This window comes from Struthio camelus, chromosome 1 (assembly GCF_040807025.1).
Source record: "Struthio camelus isolate bStrCam1 chromosome 1, bStrCam1.hap1, whole genome shotgun sequence".
NCBI lineage: Eukaryota > Metazoa > Chordata > Aves > Struthioniformes > Struthionidae > Struthio > Struthio camelus.
In genome coordinates this window covers 212,184,295-212,198,153 of record NC_090942.1, presented here as the reverse complement: position 1 = coordinate 212,198,153, position 13,859 = coordinate 212,184,295, and the positions used below count along the sequence as shown (strand labels likewise).

General features: G+C 56.4%; 1 pseudogene; it reads right to left on the bottom strand.

The window, feature by feature from the left end:
- Positions 1 to 6,322: 6,322 nt before the first annotated feature.
- On the bottom strand, positions 6,323 to 12,254 carry LOC138065625 (G-protein coupled receptor 83-like; annotated as a pseudogene).
- Positions 12,255 to 13,859: the final 1,605 nt, after the last annotated feature.

Genomic DNA, 13,859 nt, shown 5'->3' with positions numbered 1-13,859 from the left:
GCAGGGGGTTGCTCTGTGACAGGGGGGCGAGGAGGAAGATGGGAGGAGAGGAGAGCCCAACTGATCGGTGCTCCTGCCAAGCACAGCCGTTGCCTCCCCTACGCGCTGCAAATGCCGTGGAGTTTCCCAAAGCACCAGAGGAGCCAGGAAAACAGCAGCAGCAGCAGCAGGGCAGGATGGCCTTGCTGAGTCCCGGCAGGGCTTCCCGTTCCTGACCCGTCTGCCCATGGCCTGCCTTGCAGGCAGCCCCCAGATCCCTGCTTGCGCATCTGCCCCAGCAGGCCCCAGATCCCTCCTGGGATCAGCGGGTGCTGGCGCCCTGCAGGCACTGCCCGCTGCCAGCAGCAGCCTGGGTCATGTCTGTTGGGGCTCTTCTCCTGGGCATCTTTTGTCACCTCTGTCAACCCTGCTGCAGGAAACCGCTTCCCCAAGGCATCCTGGGCACCCCACACCCACGCTACCTCCCAAGGCCTTCTCACGGCTATGTCCAGGTTGTCCAGGAAGGGATGCCCTTTGCTGCCAGCTGCTTGGCTCAGCCCAGCACCCCTGCATGCCCATGTCGTGCCAGCCTTGTTGCGTGGGCACCCAGGCAGCTCGGGGCTTACCCGTCTCGCCGGTGTCTTCCCCACAAGGCATGCCCCTTTCCTCAGGGCTGGGCACCCCTGCGTCGAGGCTCTCCTCGGCCTTTGTGGGCACCCCTGCGTCGAGGCTCTCCTCGGCCTTTGTGGACAAGGGCGGGAAAGACAAGGGCTCAGAGAGGAAGGAGAGAAGGTGTGGAGGCGATGGATCTCGAGGGAGGCTGGGGGCTCTGGCAGGCAGAGCCAGATGGCAAGCCAGGGCTGCTGGGGCTGTTGCGGCGGTGCTTGCAGCTTCCCGGGCGCAGCCCCTGCTCCAACAGGAGGCGTTTGGGACGTGCATGGAAGGCAGCCTTTCCACAGCTGCTCCTCCCAACTGCTGCCCAGGCGCTCTCTGCCTTTGGGACTGAGCTGCCTGCTGCCTTTCTCCTCCGCTGGCCAACGGCAGGAGGGCGAGCAGGCAGCAGGCCAAGGCTGGGTGCAGCCGGGCCGGGCCGGGAGGGGAGCGGGGACCCTGTGCCCTGGGCTTGGGGGCTCTGCCGCTTGCCAAGGCGGGCACGGGTGTCGCCGCAGGGGCCAGCTGAGACCTGTGTGACGGGGGCTGCCCTCACTCACCAGGTGTTGGCCGCTGACTGGGCCGGAGGCACTGGTGCTGCTCTCCCCTTGCTCGTCCACAAGGCCCGTGGGCACGCTGCAGCGACGGGAAGGGCAAGGCAGTGAGCAGAAGGGTGCAGATGACAGACTCAGGCCTCCTCCAAAGTGCAGCCGGCTGGTGTGCCGGGCACAGCCCTGGGGCCACCACAGTTTGCCTCGCACTCCCGACTGCCGGGGGGCTCAGGCCAGCTTCTCCTGGCCTTGTGGGCAGTGCGGGTGGAGGAGGAGAGCTGAGCTGAGGCTCAGCCCTGAGGAGGGCCAGGAGAGGCAGCTCGAGGTGAGCTCGAGCAGGCTGTGATGTGCCTCGCCTGGATGGGGGCCCAGTGCAGCGCGTGTGCTTTGGGCAGGGCCATGCGGGGAGGATGTGTGTGCCGGCTGGCTGGCTGGCCAGCCCGAGGGCATGCTGGGGTCCACTGAGGAACAGGGGGAACGATCTGTAGGAGAGAGCTGGACAGAAATGGCTTACATGGCAGCAAGGGTCTCCATGGGCTTCTGGGCCTTCTTGCCTTTCTTCTTGCTGGAGCAAGACTGGCTGGCTGGCAACGGAAGGAGTGCAAAACCCCCAGGTATGAGCGCCGGTGCCTGGCTGCCCCGGCAGGAGCACTGAGGGTCTCAGGGCTGCTGTGGGCAGGGGCCCTCCATCCCTGCCTGGGCTCCCTGCTCCAAGAAGCCCCTCGGAGGGGCCTTGACTCAAGGCAGGCAGCGTACCTCCTGGGGAAGCCACCTGCCTGCCCTTAGGATGTTGCTCGAGGAGGCTGGGGCAGGCCGAGCGCCCCTCAGCCATCTCTCCCCGCTGGGCTGCCCTGCTCTGCCAAGGGAGGGATCCCCAGCGGCATGTGGAGAGCTGCTGGCTCTGAGGACTTTCTTACCCGCAGAGCATCTGCCCAGCTGCCAGAGACGAGAAGACAGGCCCCTCAGCCAGGTCTTCCTTGCCTTCCGAGCTGGCCACGCGCGGGGCAGGCCGTGCTCGTCAGGCTGGCTGGGCTCCCCCCAGAGCAGCGCAGAAGAGGACGAGGGAGCTGCTGCGCCCGAAAGCGCCGCAGCAGCCTCGCGGCTCTCGCAGTCCAGCTCCTCGCGCCAGTGCCTCTCGGGGAGCTGGAATCGGACTCTCTTGGGGGGGTTGTTTGTCCTCCCGTCCTCACGCAGCATGGCTGCGACGACGATGACTCAGAGCCCACAGGCTCTGAGTCGGCGATGCCAAAGGGAAAACACAAGTGGTGAAAGTGCTGCTCCAGGTCCCAAGGCGCAACCGCAGAGCAGGCCCTCTCACCACCTCCCACCTCCTCGGTTGCCCAAGGAGTGCAGCACCACACCAGCAGCTCCTGGCAACGTGATCAAGGCCACTGTGACCCGTGAGCGGCAGCGCTGAGGCGTGAGGGAGCAAAGGCTGCTGGGAAACTCCAGAACCACCCAACTGGCTTTGATATGCAAATATGCCAGGGACACGTGCCCAAGCGCCGATGGTGGGAACACGTGGGAGGCTCTCTCGGAGCAAAGCTGAATGCATTGCCGTAGCGCAGCCCATGGCAGATGGCTGGGGAGCTGGTCTGCCAGGGCGGCGAGGTGCTCTCTCCTTGCCCAGGCCCCGCAGGCTTGCTGAGCGCAAGTCTTCCCGCCTCAGCTGGAACAACTGGAATTCCTTCTACGTCGGAGTCCTCATCTCTAACATCCTGAAAAAACAGAAAAGAGGCAGGCCTTTTATAAAGTTTGTAGACCAAATTTTTCATTCTCCCAGAGATACAGCACATAAAGTTTGAGGAAAGTGCCTTTCCTGGGGGAGGGGAGAAGGGGACCCAAATTGAATACCTACTTAGCTGTAGCACACACTTGAGGGGGCTCCAGGCTGGAACTGTACAGTGTGCAGCTCCAGCAGAAGTGTGGCTCTCGACCTTGCAAATCCCCAAAGGAGCACGCAGGCCTATAGCTCTGCACGTCTTAGACTACGGACTCTTCACAAGTACAACGCGGTCTTTGTATTTTTCTGAGAGACCCACTACCAAAACCAAAAAAACCCCAACAACAAAGAACGAACGTGCAGACCCTTGCTGCTGCAACCAGCAGCTTGGGAACTTGGGCTGGTTTACGCTGAAGTTTTGACCAGCTACTTGTTTCCAGATCACAAGGTAGCAGAAGGCAGCTCTGCAGCTGTACTCCTGCCAGATGCTTCTCACCTCTGAGTAAGACTTAGATGAATTCCAGGAGGGCTGTGGTTGCAACGACCTAAAGGCGAGAGTAAAACAAAGGCAGTATTTTTAAGGGGCTCGTGTGACAACATGCAAACAATGTCATGTAGATCTTGTCACACCAAAACCTGCTGAGCAGGCATGTCTTCTGTAGAGGACTGAAAACGCACACCCACGCACACGTGCACGCACACAAACCCCCCCCCCCCACACACACACAAAGCAAGACAAGCCAAGGTCCTTGGCCGATAAAAGAGAAATTAAGCCCTTCCGAGAACCTGGCGGCTCCAAGGATCTGACCTCCGCAGGCATTAGCGAGTGCTTGCCCGTCTGACTGCCAAACCCACAGAAACTTTGGGTTGGATGAAGAGAGACTAGGAATGGAATTGATTGTCCTGTACGTCTCACATTTAATGGACACAGTGATGCACTGGGTAAGCCCGATGATGTCTAGGCAGTATTTTAGGTCACTGGCTGAGGCTTTTGCATGTTAATTTTGCAGTATCTGTCAAAGAAAAGGAATAGCTATACCCTAGTGCCACAGGAGGTAAAATAAATGTGCCAGGAACATCGACCTGGAACGGGCAGTAGGCAACATCTTCCTGCATACTGTACCCAGTTGCTTCAGGAAGAAGAAGAAGGCGACTTAATAAGCTCTACTCGATGCAGAACGTTGGCAGCCGTTAAAAAGTAGACATGACAGACATGACAGACAGCAGTCAAACTGCTAAACACAGGCTAACACACTCTTTACATCAGGGCAGAGCGCTTTGACCAGTGCTTTGATAAGACCTCAACCTAGATGACACGGCAGCAGAAGACCTGTGCTATGACAACAGGAGAGCAACAGAGTTCCAGTACGTTGCACATACCATTCCCCTTCCTTTACCGCAACAGGAAGACGGTCTGTAGCTATGAGGATGCTCCAAATGAGGCCACAGCAGGCAGTGCCTTTGCCTAAGATTAATGGAAGCAGGAGCAAGACTCTGAGGGAGAAGATAACTTAATAATTGTTGTCTCCTAGAGAATATTACAGGTCTGTCCAAAAACGAATTCCTTGTTGTCAATCAAGAGGAACCTGAGGGGCGTAATGCCTCAGCAGCCAGCATCCCTTGACCTCTGCATCACACACCAGTGATGCTGGCCAAGCCAGTCTTGATGCTTGTGAAGCTGTGAGTATGAGAGTGGGAGTGGGGAGAATCCGCTTGCTTCGAAAGTCAAACGAAACAAAATGATCTTCCCTTTCCATAATGTCTCCCACTGAGCCCTGATGCATTATATCCCTGTAGGGAAAAGAAAAGCCTCCCGACAGCATGATGCTGACGATGCTGCAGAGTAACCAGTCCCTTTTCACACCAAAGTCCTCTCACAGACTGTCCTTCTTGCTAATCTGTCTTTCCAAGGCGAATTACTCAACCACCGGTCTGATGGTTGCACATCCCTGCACAATATGTAAGGAACAAGAAGTCAAGCTCCACCAAGCAGACAAATATACACACAGAAGGCAAAATGGAAGAAGATGATCTCTGCCCCGTGCACATACCGCCGCATTCCCTCGTCACTCCGACCAGCTTTTCGCATGCACCAAGATGGCATCTGAAGGCGGTGTAAATAACCTTATTTACATTTTAAAGGAATGCCTCTGATCAGCAGCCCAGCTGAGGTAGGATGCAAACATCCCCACAAAGTCCGGATGCCCACTTTAAATTGCCTAGGGTGTTATGTTGTTGCAATAGCTGTATACTGCGCTGCCTGGGCTCAAAGCACAGCCCCCACTGATTTCAGCAGCGCTGCTGGACGCAAACTCTTCCTCCAGAATCCCCAGTCAGACAGGAAGCAAATGAAGAATACATAATTAGCAAACGCTCCTCAGACGTTTCCCTGTAGCGCATTAGGTACATTACAGCACAGCGTGTGAAATACAGGCAGGGAAACAAATCAGCTGGCAAGGGCACCGCTTCAACTGCTTTCACCGTGAGCTTGTCCTTCTCCTGCCTTGTCGTGTCCTGCTTGCTCTAAAACTCTGCCTTGTACTGGGCCCCTTCAGCTCAGTCCTCGATGAGAGCATTCAGGAACTCCGTCCGATGCACCTCCTCTTCTCTCTGTAGCAGGTCCATCTCTCTGGTCGCCTGTACTTCACTGGACTTGTCATTCTTCCTCTCTGCCTGGATCCGGTGGGGCATGGGGCGGAACTGGGAGGAGAGAGGTTTTCTGCGGTCAGCGCTGGGGGACAGGATCCAGGGTTATGCCTGCGGGAGCCCTGCTCCGAGCTAGCTGGAGCAAGCACGTGGGTGCCTGGACCTCCGAGGGTTTTGTGTATTGGCGTTCTGGCAAGATTCTCCATATGTGCTTACTCAGAGGATGATAACTGCACCCAAAGACAGAGCATATTCCCTTAGATGGCAAAAGGCTCCCTTCAGCTTCAGAAAGAACATCCTACCTGAGTCCACACCAGAATCCCTTGGTCCCACACAAAGCTAAATACGAGACTCCCGTCCCAGAAGCTCTTCTAGGCGTCACATGGGCACATGCTTGAGAGCAACTGCACCACGTGTACTGGAAGGGAAAGAAAGGAAGGAAGGAAGAAACGGAAGCAGAAACAAAGAAAGGACTTAAAGCACAGAGAGATGCATCCAGAATGCAAAGGAAGATCTATTCCTCACCGCTGTGATGGACTTGAGAGCAGCAGAGTCGTATTTTGGAAATTCCTTGCATTAGTTTTCTGAGTGGGAGTGACCGAGGCGTGAGCTCACTCAGCCCTTCGCAGCCAGCAGGTGATGCCGACATGAGAGACCCCACTGGAGTGCTCATCTGGCTGGCGCCATGAGCACCGCATGTTCCTTCACAGGAGCGAAAATGCTCTGAAGGATCACAGTAGAAGATCACATTACGAGTAAAACTCTGTTGTTGTTAATTCAAGGTTTTTATTAATAAGTACAAAACAACAAGTATGCCATCATCACCGTGGTTAGGCTCAAAATTCACAACCTCTGTGACAAGGGTAAGGTGGGACGATGACAGCATAGGCTCCAGATATCTCCTTTCCTCGTGTCACCACTTTTCCATGTGTCCTGTCTCTGTGTCCCAATCCCCATCCTGCTGCCTGCCCCTGTCATACACTCCCTCCCTCTCTGAGAGAGAGCTTTCTCTTCAGCTCTCTCAGCCCTCCCCTTTACTGCCACCGAGTGAGCACTTGCTCCTGTAAACTGCATGTAAGCACGGACAGTTTTTCTTTGGACAGAGGGACCCAAACGCAGCCGCTATGTTGTTGCTTCAGCCCTTGCACATATATGGACACGCACCTTTTCCCTTCCCTTGGGGAAACACTGACGTACCCAAGAGAGAAGTTAAAAGGGTTCAAAAGTGGCGAGGATGGCTGCAGGGTTACGAGGGACTCTGAAATTAAGTCAGAGCTGCATGATTACAAGGAAGGAAGAGGCGAGGGGAAACATGAGAGGATAATGTTCACGGGAAAGATTTTGGAAGGGACGGGCTAACTTCCCACGCTGCTGGAAGGGGCCTTTTCCAACACTCCTGCACCTCTCTTTCTTCCGGAGCAGAAATGGGCTTAGGTCCCGGCTTCTTTCACCTGCTTTCCTGTATCAACCTAAAACTGATATTGCTCACATGGGCTACATCTTGAGCACCTGAAACAAGGAATTGTTTTCATTTAGAGCAGTTTAAACTACATCCAAGGTTGGTGCGGCTCTAAAAATATCGCGCCGCTGCTTTTCTCTTCTAAGTGCACGGTAACAGTTTTGTTAGATAGTCCACGTTCCCAAAGACTAATTCGCTGCAAAAGAGTCAGGCTGTGCTGTCGTTAGCTTGGGGAGCGTGGATCGCGGGCCCTCCACGTTGGGGTCCTCCTGCTGACATATTGCAAATGGCAAGGGATTGACTGGGACTTGGCCTACAAGGTCAAAGCAGGTAGGAAGAAAGCTTTGCACCTGCGCAGCAGTCACACGAAATGCTCTGGCTCCTGGGTGCTTAATACAGAAGCAGTAACACGATCCTGAATTCAAGCTACTGACGCATACCGAGTTTAACGCTACTCGCAGCACCTGTGACAGAAAAAGCAAGGGGACACAGAAGAAGTGAGACATGCAGAGGTGTGGAAGGAGAGGCTAGCTGCAAGAAATGGCAGTTGCTGTGTTCCCTTTTGTGTGTGAAAACCTTGCCAAGCCTTGGCACGATTTCACAAAGGTGCATTTATTGCAGGACATTGCAAAGAACACTTTCTCTTTTTTCATCTACAGTCATTGAAAGACCAGGCGATTTTTCTCACTTGGTCGCTAGCTGCTACAAGTTGAACGTGGAAGTGGGCTCCCTCGTGTGCCGCTCCAACTCATTGCCACAGGATAGGGAAACTAGTTTCTTTCCATTGCAAGGCAAGATACAGCTTTTGGAATGTCCTTTCTTTTTCTCTGGCTCTATTGTCTGACTCAGACAAGCCTTCTGAGTATTCATGGCCAGAAGATGGAAGAAAAATCCTGGGCGATACAGCATTGCCAACACTTGCTGTAGTCACAAGCCGAGGTTTGACCTCTGTGCAAAGAACAGGCCCCAGTTCTCTTGTTTTTCACGCAGATAACCTAGGGGCACAGATGCAGAGAAGCCCGTCCTGCAAAGAGAGCCAAAGGCCATTTGACAAACATAAGAAGAGTTCCTTCCTGCCAAGAGTTTGCTTCCTTCCCTTTTATTATCAGCCAGCATCAAAGATGTAACTCCTTCCCGTTACCTCTGCCAGAGCTGGGCTTGTTGGTTTTATCCGGCGTGCTGGCACTGCCACTAGTAGGAGTGCAGGACTCCCCGTCTTCGCACTGTTTTAGCTCTAGCCACACCTAGGTACAGTGCTTCTACTTTTTCCCAGGGCCACTATTTATCTCACAGTGACTGTCGGCTCCACTGAAGAGATGTCTGTCTTTGCTGGCTGGAGGCTGGAGGCTGATGGAAGGGCACGGGGGCCACGTAAGTTCTTCAAGTTGCCGTGTTGTGGCCAAGCTAGTCGGTAGGACGGGGCTGTGGAAGGAAGCCTCTGTTCTCTAGGGCCAGGAGATTCCCTGCATACGTTGAGCAAAGCCTTCAGCTCCGATCGGAAACTGTCACTGAGCCAGCAATAGAGGAAAGGGTTGTAGCAGGTGCTGCTCATTGCAAACCAGTGAAAGGCGAAGTACCAGGCACTGTTGGTGCGCACGGTCTGGCTGGAGAGGAGGACAACGTAGCAATTTAAGGGAAACCAGCAGGCCGCAAAGAGGATGGCACCGAGCATCAGCATCTTGATAGTGGTCGCCGCCTTTTTGCGAAGGGCAAAGTACTGCTCAGGGGTGCCATCCCCCATGACATGGCGCAGCCCGAGTTTCTTGGCCACTGTCACGTAGGCAGCAGAGATGAGGACAAGCGGCAGGACCTAGAGCAAAATGAAGGTTGTTAAGCCTAGATACTCCCAGTAGAGGGCAGCTGGCTCGGGGAAATCTGGGAGACAGAGGCACCGCGCAACTTCCTCACTGCAATTGAAGGCGTGGGACAGCAGGTGAGAGGGCATATGCCAGGGCACTGCAGCAGGAGCAAATGAGAGAAAGAGGAGGAGGAGGGCTCATGTCATAAGACCCTGAGGCAGAGCCTTCAGTTATGCCAATGTGTCATAGCTATGGGTCCATAGTCAGGGGTCTCTGTCCCACTCTTACCAGCGTAAAAGGTGTGTTGAGAAGTGTCATCATGATGTCAGCTACGGCCAGCTTCACGATGAACAGGCCGGTGGCAGAGTGCATCCTTTGGTTGTGGATCGCAACGTGGCAGACCAGGACACTGCCGAAGAGCGAGAAGATGAGGCTACAGGAGTATGCCGCAATGAGCAGGGCTTTGGCTGTGAGATTCCGCAGTTGGGCTCCGTCTCGACTCCTGCCCACGAAGCTCTGCCAGTCAGCCAGGGTGTAGTCTTCCCAGGAAAAGACACTGGAAAAGTTTGGGAGTGCAAAAGGCTCTTCAAAACTTCTGTTAAGGGGTAACTTTCCCGATGTGGCAAAGGCATTAACTAAGGAGCCAGACAAAATGAAAAACCATTTCTGAAAGGCTGCTCTGCTCTTCCGAGTCAGAAACATGGCATTTACGATGCAGTACAGCACACGGAGTCAACAGGAGACTTGCAGAGCAGTCGTTCACTTGCCTGCGCGCTAACGCTCTTCCTGGCTGTAAACGATGCCCAAAGGCCATTGGGGAAGGCAGGACGCAACGCACGTGCCCGGCCACAGCGCTGCTCTGCTGTGCGCTCAGTATGTGCTTCTCTCTCTGCTTCTTGCTGCCTTTATACCCAGCTTCAGCAAGCTCCCGTCTTGCACAAGCTCTGAGCAAGGATCTCTGCCCATCGGGCTGCACAACATTTCTACTCTGACGTGTTCATTTCACGCGCGACTACCTTCCCCCAGGGCACTACTCCAAGGTCAACGCATCTGCTCGCTAGGAGAAAGACAAAGCCACTCTCTTCAGCCTTCAGCATCCTTTCATGCTGTGCACAGCCATTAGTGAGTTGCTGCAAATTCTGCGCTGTTTATCCACCAGCACTGGGTGGGGCAGCGGTGCTATCTTCAAAAGGAAATTCCCAATTCAAGTTCCGGCGTCGAGATCTGGCAGGCAAGCTTCGGCCTGGCCATAACAGCACAGCATCTACTAACTAGCAGACCAACAGGGCTATGGCAACAGATGGACAGCGAATAAGCAGCTGATTTGGAAGCTTTCCTCTCACTCCTCTAGCATGGCAAAGCTTTCTGTTGGCAGGGATTTTCTCCTGGCCAAGGGAATACAGATTGGATCCTCTTGGAATACAGATTGGATCCTAAGTGGTGCGTTCTAGGTTTTGTACAAATACAGGTGTAGTCACAAACAGGTGCTTGTAAGGAAAGGAGGACTAGAAGGGACGGCCCCGACCAGCGAATCCAACATGCACAGCGACAAGCAGCCGCACGCTGGGCGTTGAGCACTGAGGAGACCTGCAGTGTGTTTCTTCTCCGGCAAGGCATGAGGAACTATCAGATCAAGAGCAGAAGACCAAGAGCCAAAATAGCATATACCACAGGATGCTGAGGGCCTTCACCGCAGGCTGGTGAAGGTAAGCACAGGTTGCAGTCTCCTTCCCTGGAGAGATTCAAAACCCACCCGGACGCAATCCTGGGCAACGTGTTCTAGATGACCCTGCTTGAGCAGCGGGGTTGGCCTAGATGATCTCCAGAGGTCCCTTCCAACCTCGGCCATTCTGTCATCCTGTCATCCTGTCGTTCTGTCAAAGTCTGCTCACAACCTTTCTCAGCTCTCGCTTTTGCTGGAGGCACCCTGACGTGGTCTCCCTTTTAGCACAGGGGAGCAGAGTCTCTCATTCGAAACACATGCCATGGGCAGTTTCCCAAGCCCTCGCCGAGCTGAAAGGCTTCATGGCCACGGCCGGGCTCTGACAGGTCGCTGCAAGCTGTGCTTCCAGCTCTTGATAAACTCGCACAACCCCTCAGGGCAGCAAAAAGTGTTTCCTGCTCTCCGTATCTCCACTCCTCGGTTGGAAATGTCCTGTTCAAACGCTCTACGGTAGAGGCTTTCAATTCACTATGAGCAACCACATGGTGAGTACTGTATGGCTTTAACAGCTTGATCAAAGGCTGCTTTAAAAATGCTTTTCTGCAGTCAGTTGGTAATTTTGGAGGTTTGTGCCCCTGCTAACAATAGCTTTAAAAGCCCCAGCCGTTTCAGAACCTGCTTTGCCTTGTAGACCTTTGACTCAGGCACGCTTGGATAATAGGTCTGTCTCCACGAGGCTGTACCGGAAGACCATGGCTGCGTCTGGAAAACTGGTGCGTGTGCACCACGTCTGGAGGGGAGGAAAGCTTAGCGTGCTTTTTGGGTCAGCCTGGCAGGAAATCTCCTCAGTGCTGCAGGCTGCAGGAGCTGCCATTTGCTCTGCAAGCTGAGAGAAGGGAGAGAAGGAAAGGAGAAGAGCTCAGAGGGCAGGACGAGCTCTCTGCCCACTCCCCCTGTGCTCCCTGGGCTGCTGGCCAGCACTGTGCAACGCAATCAGTTGGGGATGTCCGCCGGGCACTGCCAGGACAGGACAGCCCTGCCTGCCAGAAGAGCTCCAGCACAAAGGACCCGACTCTTTCTGCCGGCTGTCCTACATGCCAGCTGAGCATGGGTGGGAATGTCAAGTGAGGCCCTTTTGCCCTGGGCTCTGCCTGGGCCGCAACAGCTGCCAGGCAGGCGACACTTGCAAGGTGGCTGCTCACCCACCAGCAGCTCTGGGGAGCCCCTCCAGAGCACCTGGGGCGGCCACCAGTGTTTGGCCAGCGACAGGAGTGCCCCTCCGTCCCCAGGCTGGCGTGGGCTAAGGAAGGACATCCCGGGGCAGCAAGGGGGGCAGCGAAGGTGCTTCAGGGCCGCCAGGAGAGCGCTGCGCGTGCCCTGGGGCACGGAGAGGCAGCCCTTCCCAGGCGGGGGCAGCGCCTCCGTATGCAGGCTCCGAGCAGGCTGCTGGCGCAGCGGCTGCCCGGAGCAGCTCTGCTCTCACCGTCTCCTCAGCTCCGACCTCCAGCTGCGCAGGCCTTCAGGGCTGGCGGTGCAACGGGCACCCAGCTGCTCTTCTTCAGCTGGCCCATCCTGCTCGTTCTCCTCACAGCATGGCAGGTCCACCAGCTGGGCCTTTTCCTTTTGCTGCCAGAGAAAAAGTGACCCAAGCTGAGGCTTCCCCGGCAAGAGCAAGGAGGAAGAGGACAGCAAGAGCTCGGAGACGTTGGTTGGCGGGAGCCTCCCCCGGCTGGGGGTGTAGCTGGCCGAGGCTCTTTGCTGCCAGAGCACCGCTCCTGTGGCCGAGCATAGCAGCGGGGAGCTGCATCCTCAAGGCCGTGCACGTGGCTGTGCGAGCTGGGGCTGCATCGGGGAGCACACAGGCAGCCTGAGTGGGGAATGCTTATTTACCAGCTGCCTTTCGGCCTGCTGCCACTGCTGCTCCATCCTCTCTAGCAGCTGCTGGTCGATGAGGATGGTTTGCCCGAGTGCCTGAAGGAGGGAGAGAGAAAGAACCCAAGCCTGAGAGTGGCTGGAGCCAGAAGCTGCCGGGGCTTGCCTTTGCCTTTGCCTTGGTGCGTGCCGCGAGGCGTCGCGGTCGGAGCCCGCGGGGCCTGTGGAGCTGGAAATGAGAACAAGCGGGCGCAGACAGATTTTGCCCTGCAAGCCACTGCAGCTTCAGAGGCACCAGATGCCCTTTGCCTTCTGGGTGATGACAGCACGAGCCACCCTCTGCCCCCACAGCAGCACGTGAGGCCTGGCTGCCTGCTGCATGCGGCCAGAGAGCCCCGAGACCCGCGTGGCCGGGTGCGCGTGGAAGGGGAGCTGCGCCGAGGCACTAGCAAGGCCGAGCACAAACGAGAAGGCAGCTGTGGCAAGAGCTGCCTGTGGTCGCCGGGAGTAGGGAGGTGGCCAGCATGTCCTTGCTGCTGAGCAGAGGCCCTCTGCACTGTCTGGCTCAGGACTGTGCATGCCGGGGCACACGCATGAGCAGCCTTGTGTGGGACTAGGGGCAAGAGCCTGTGTTGGGCGGCTCTGCTACCTGAAGGCGCAGCTTTTGCTCTTCATTGCCTTGCCGAGGGCCTTCCTCAGTGGCTGCCTCGTGCTGCAGCGCTGGCACGGATGCCTGTGAAACGAGAAAACACGTGTTGCTGCGAGTGACGACGACATGGCGAGACCAGGGAAGTACCTTCTCAAAGGTGGAGGAAGAGTGAGGAAAAGAGTCTTCTCAGCAAGGCGGCCATGTGGAAGGGGTTGTTTCTAGGTGTCTTAGCCGTGCTTGCCTTGCACGCGTGCAAGCAGCAAAGCGCCGGCCTGGGCTGGGAGCTGGCAGGCGCAGGCGGCAAAGAGCCTGCTGGGAGGGAGACGGGAGGCCTGCAGAAGCTGGCAGGGCCAAGCCCGCTGCCGGGCAGCTGGAGTGGGAGCCCAGGGAGCAGGGCACCGGGGTTTGTGGGGTGAGCTCTGGGAGCTGCGCATCTGCACCAGCTTACCTCTGCAGAGCTGGTCTTCTTGAAGACGCTCGCCAAGGCTTGAAGGCCTTTGGCGAGCTCCATTTCTGGAAGGAAAAAGCCCAAGGTGAAAAGAGACACCGCAGCCCACAAGGGTTTGGGCCTGCTGATGGGGCGCCCTCTGACAAAACCCCCAAGGACAGCAAGAGCAGGCACAGACGTTCAGGCCTGCTCTTGCCAGCCCTCCTTGCCTCGGTGGACAGCCCTCCTTGCCTCGGTGGGGAGCTCTTCCACCCCCACGCAGGCAAGGACAAAGCCGCGGGCAGAAAGGCCTTTGTCCCGCGTCCTGCGCACCAGGTGAGCCAGAGAGCCTGGTGTCAACTGCCCAGGCGGGCTGCCAGCCTGGGGCTCAGGCCAGGGGGCACCCGCCAACCCTCTGTTCCCTCTCCACGTGCACAGTG